The following is a 6,213-nucleotide window of genomic DNA, read 5'->3' as shown; positions in this document are numbered from 1 at the left end:
AATATGTTTTTGACAGTTTGATAATGTTTGTATGACAACATATGTGCAACACATACAACATCTATTCATACATATGGATTGCATATATACTCTAATGCGTAACTACTGTAACCTAATGGTTACTATATTGAATTTCTGTAATGAGTTCCACTGTTCAATATGTTTTTAAAATTATGTTTTATTTTAGAAAATTTTATTTTATTAATTTGTTTATTAATTACACAAAATAAAACCTACATAAGTAACACGGCAATAACAAAATCAATGAACTTCTACTTAAATGTTCTTAGACTACGACTACGTCATAAACTACGATTATCAGCTAATTCATAATGCGAAGATGAGGAAACTCGAAGATGAGGAAACTACTATGCATATTCTTTCTCATTGTCCAGCTTTAACAACGCACAGAAGAAACTTATTTTATATGGAATTTCTGTTATCAGAACAGATTAGGAGCTCTTCTCGAGATTCAGTTCTGGACTTTATAGCTTTAAAGGGCTTTGTGTAATCAATAGTGTACCACGTAGAAGCAATAAGGACAATATACAAAACCCGCATCGAGCTCCTACGATGCAACCATAAATTGAAAAGCTATGTAATGCATTTAGTAGGCGAATGCACAATTTTTAAAAAACACAAAACATTATACTTTGTAAACCTTCACTCGACGTCCATGAAACCATGCAAATACTGAATGGCTTGAACTGGAAGTTGTTAACAGCCTTTATTAAAAATGTATTAAAATGCAAGCTAAAGATAATAGAAGAAGATTTCTAAATTGATTTATATGAAATTTGTAAGTCTAATTAAAATAATTTAATTAAATATTTATATTGTACAATTAAATTTATTAGTAATAAACTAAATTTACGGCGGAAATGCTATAGCTGTAAACTTTATATATATAATATAATGGTTATATGTTTCTATGTAATACAACAAATTTAAAATGAAGTAAAATAAAGTTAGAATACTAGTACTACTACTAATCAATAGTGAAATTGGTACAATAAGACAGTTCTTATCGCAGTACCGGGTGTTGGACGATTTCACATAAAAAAATAATAATAAATAAAATAAACAAATGTTCTTAATTACTCTAAGAAGATTTTTTAGCAATTTTGTGTATACATATACACTTATTAACTAAGAAAATTATCAATCCTCAAAGCAATTTACAATGAACATAAAGAAAATAAGTAATATTTTTTAAACATTTAAAAAAACAAATTCGCTGATATAAGTAAAAAGTGATATTTTTTACTAATCGAAATTTGGTGAGTTATGAGTTAAAACTTTAGAGGAAGCATATTTCTGTGTTTTTCAAGCAAGACACACGGGCGTATGAGTAACAATATTTAATATGAAAAAATTATATATTTATAAAAAAATTTAATATTTCGAGTCAGCGCAACTGGGCACTTTTACTCTTTAATAGCTGGGGGTACTACAGGGTCCCACCCATCTTATTGACTTATTGCCTATAAGTATTGCCTATAAGCTTCATGATTATTCAGTGATTGATCTAAGATTTGCGTACCTCCCCGTGCGGAAAGTGATTACTCTAAGATTAGATAGTGGTAAGTAGGATAGCCTGTCAATTTTCGCATATAACTTATTCATATTTTAAATTAATCAGCACGGATGCACAAAAAATTTCATAACGAATTAACGACTAACATCCAAAATAACAATTAGACAGACAGAAAGCTAGACCCACGTTGCTAAATCAGTTTGTCTTCTAATGCTGATTAATAGTAAAACTTCATTAAGTGAAATTTAGGTGACTATCTGACGTTAAGATAACAAATAACAGTGGTTTTAATAGCATCACTTTTAATAGGTAAAATTTGACGCAAATCAATGGTTTAGCAAGTATTTTAGTGATTCGACTTTGCCAAAATCAATTATTTGTCACTAGTTTTTTAAGTGACATATATGTTATGTTTGTTAAATATAACAATAAATACTCTGGATATCCGAAATCAATGGTTGCACCCGTTCACATTAAAAACTTCACAAAATCCGTTTTCAAAGATTGTTTATTGAACTTTAAAAATGGTACTGGCAACTTATAAATATCAAAATAAAACATAAACACTAGTTTATGTTGATGTTGCGAAAGGATTTTTCGAAATAAAGCAATAAATTAATAAGAACATAGTGAACTTTTTATTGTAATATGTTATAATGGATGAAACTTTAAACCATTAATGCACTCTAGAGTCAAAACATTAGTCAACTAAAGAGACAAAAATCGATAAAAGCAGTTGAACAATTAACTGTGCACAAATAACATAAATTGAGAAGAAAAAATCCACTTTCACCAAAACAATGAACCATTTAAGAAGTCGATCATAATGCTAAAGTTGCATTTTAATTTGGATCTTCACCTACATGTTTTTCGTATAAGGCTCTGAATGAATACCAGCTGTTTGCAAACATCGCAAGAATGCAACAGTGCATAACATTTAGCGACACTACCTGCCTCAGCCATAGCGACGACCCATTCACGACCACAAAATTAGTTTAAGAATAAAAGTCAACTTAACGATGAGATACCTGCTCTGCTCCTATGAGAAAGTAATACCCCAAAGTAATTACACATAATTCTTAGGAATGCACATCGGTTCAGTCGATGGAAAAAGCACACAGAAGCCAAAGTAAGCCAATTAAAACTGAAACAATAATAACTAAAGTGGCTGATTAACAAGAACTCTAAACTTAATGTCATCCATAAAGTGCAACTTTACAATACAACGATAAAACCTATATGGACCTACGAAATTGAACTCTAGAACTCTGCTTCTCCATCAAAAATTCCTTCGACAAATAGTCGGTTCCCCCTAGTATATGAAACACACGAATATTCAATTCACAGATGTAATTGCCAGGTAACGCACAAAAGTACACATTTAAACTCAGGAATCATCAAAACCCACTTCCAAGAAATCTCATCCAAAGCACTGGAGCCTAGCAACTCAAAAGGAAAGGGTTTATACCCAGCTATTGAAAAACAACTCCCACATGGAAACGAAATTGGACGAAGCTTTGGCTAAGGACAATTAATTATCTATTTTTATTTAAATAATTTAAATAAAATATTTTATTTTATTTAAATAAAATAAATAATTTTAATAATTTTAAAAAATGCTTGTACAGGTATAAGAACATTTTTTATTAATAGTAAATAAAATCAAATATTAGAAATTATGAAATATTATTTATAAAAGAAACAATATTTATTACATTTGTGAAATGTTTATATATAAATTTCAGATGTATAATAAATACCTAAATATACTGCTACAAATCATTAATGCAACTTACCTGTATATAGACGTACATTGTAATTGGTGAATAGCGCGAAGACTTTCTGCATTTTTTTAAAAACTGATAAATATACACAATAAAAGACTGTTTTTATCCCAAAATTATAAAACTTAATTGAATTTAAACAAATTTGAATATTTTAGCTCCCTTGAAATTTTTTTAAAGTTATTTTCACTTCAAGGTATTTCTAAGCTAACGGAATAAAATTGAACACATGACTACATTAAATAAATTTTAATTTTACTTAATGAAATCTTACACACATGTCAACAAAAAAAAGTGATATCCAGTTATTTAATAGTTATAATTGATGCAATTATTTTAGTATAGTCGTTGCAAAATAAAAATACATTAAAACTTTCATTTAAATTTTATCTAAATTGTATGAATTTTATTAAAATCCAATATTATTTTAAAGAAAACACTTATTGTATTTTATTATTGAGAAAAATTACATAAAATTTTTAAATTTTAATAAATCTTCAAAAATCCGTGAAGAGAAGTTAACTAAATAACGGGATATGCTTTCAATATGATGAATATCAACCCAGAGTTGTATTAATTGTTAATTTATCGTTCGTTAAAATTTTTGAAACCCAAACAGAATTTTGCATAGATTATTGAAATGACTTTTACATTGTGTGATTAAAAGTAGATTAAAGCAAAAATCGAGATTAATCGAGATTTCTCATACAAAAGTTAATCTCCTTTGGTCGAAATTAATTTTAAATCTCCTTCAAAATGATGATTATTTTTCTGTGCAACTCTGCAAATGTCTTTTTTTAACGATCTTACAAGAAATGTCTTAAGAGCGTAGATTTTTTTCAATCTTAAAGAGAAATATCCGAATTGAACGCAATTTCTATTAAATTTGTTTAATAATAGTTTTGTACATAATTACCATATAACTAAAATTTGTTAAATTATTGTTATAAAACCATTTATTAAATATTTATAACAATTTTTTTATACAAAATTGTAATTAAATGCTTCATTTACAGAAATTTATCTAACACACGAACCAAAAAACAACAAGAGGAACGTCAAAATGAATCTTCAATATATAATGTAAACGGTGGGGATTAAAAATGCAAATTAACTAAATTCACAATGTAAACGTAGTATAACACTTTGTAATCATTTATTTAACGATTTTTAGAGAGAAACTGATTTTGAAAACTGCTGAAATTGTTTAAATTCAAAATAGAGGAAGAAAACAAGTACTTTATATAAATACACCGTGAAACAGATTTTAAGTCCGCATTCAACTTTCAAAGTTTCTCAGTTAATTTTTTAAATAATAATAATGATTTTGTTTAAATACCCAAGTTGAAATGAATTCAATCATAAAGTGGTTATTGTAAATCACTGAAATTGTTTTGTACCAAATAATTTTACTAAACACTTAGCAAAATTCATTTATATAAATAAAGCAAATGTTTGATTCAAAATGTCCAATATGGAAAAACTAATTTTGTGAACTGTAATCCCGCATATAAATCAAATTTATTGCTGATCGTATTGTAATAACCACATATCAATACAATAAAAATTAAAGTTTTTGACAAAGTAAATTATATATTCTATTTGCAAATATTTCTGCATTTTACTTAAAAAAGCAAGAGAAGACGTGTTCTGCTGCAACCAAGTGTCTGCAAGAACAGTAATATTATGTTCAGACAGCCAAATTTCTTTAATTTATATAAATTTAACTAAGTTAATTTCGAAAGTGTTCATACTACCTTAAATTAAAGAAATCATATGTTTTTTATTTACAAATCGAATGTTAAAAATTACATGCTCCAAACATCATTAGTATTTGGGAAATTTTAAAAGTTGATTATTATAAATATAAATAATAGCATTTAATTGTTTATTAGCTGTAGTAGATTTCAGGTATGTGAATTATTATTTTTCACTCAATTTCAAATTAATAACAGTTACAGTTTTTTCTCTATATTCAAATTTAAAAATTTTAAGGTGTATTCAAATTGGATATATTTAACTACAAATTATGAATACTTATAGGTTTTTATTAAAAACCTATCTGTTGTACTATGTCTGATTGAAATAAAGTGAGCGTTGGCAACTCCCTAACGTTTACATACTTATCGATAACTTCTGAAGCAATATAAATATTGTCATACTTTCTGTCATTTGTTGTTTTGCTATCGGAAAATTTAGACAAAGTTGTTTTGCGTGAGACATGTAGTTTCTGAAAAAGTTTATAATATCTATGTAATAAAACATTGTTCATAATAGTAACAAAAGTTGAATTAAAGTTTTATAGTAAAAGTATTATAACGTTTGGTATATTTTATACCAAAGAGAAGAAAAACGATTTTGAGGTGGGGCTCCGGAAGCTCAGTATATTTTGGCGTAATCGATAAAGCATTACAAATAGTTTATACTAAAAAAAATATTTACTTTTAGCAAAAATGGCACGCCCAATATATGCCAATCAGCAAAAAATTGCTGAAAAATTAATTATATTAAATGATCGCGGTTTGGGTATTTTAACTCGTATTTATAATATAAAAAAAGCATGCGGTGATACCAAGTCTAAGCCAGGATTCCTATCGGACAAAGCATTGGAGTCATCAATTAAATTTATTGTTAAACGTTTTCCCAACATTGATGTAAAAGGATTAAATGCAATTGTTAATATAAAGTCCGAGATTATAAAATCACTATCATTGTATTATCATACATTTGTGGATTTGTTGGATTTTAAGGATAACGTTTGTGAGCTACTAACAACAATGGATGCTTGCCAAATACATTTGGATATAACGTTAAATTTTGAACTTACAAAAAATTATTTGGATTTAGTTGTCACGTATGTTTCTCTTATGATCGTATTGTCTCGTGTTGAAG

The sequence above is a fragment of the Teleopsis dalmanni genome, chromosome 1, assembly GCF_002237135.1.
Source record: "Teleopsis dalmanni isolate 2A chromosome 1, ASM223713v2, whole genome shotgun sequence".
In the NCBI taxonomy this organism is placed as follows: Eukaryota; Metazoa; Arthropoda; class Insecta; order Diptera; family Diopsidae; genus Teleopsis; species Teleopsis dalmanni.
The sequence above is the reverse complement of the archived record's forward strand: the minus strand, read 5'-3'. Positions refer to the sequence as shown.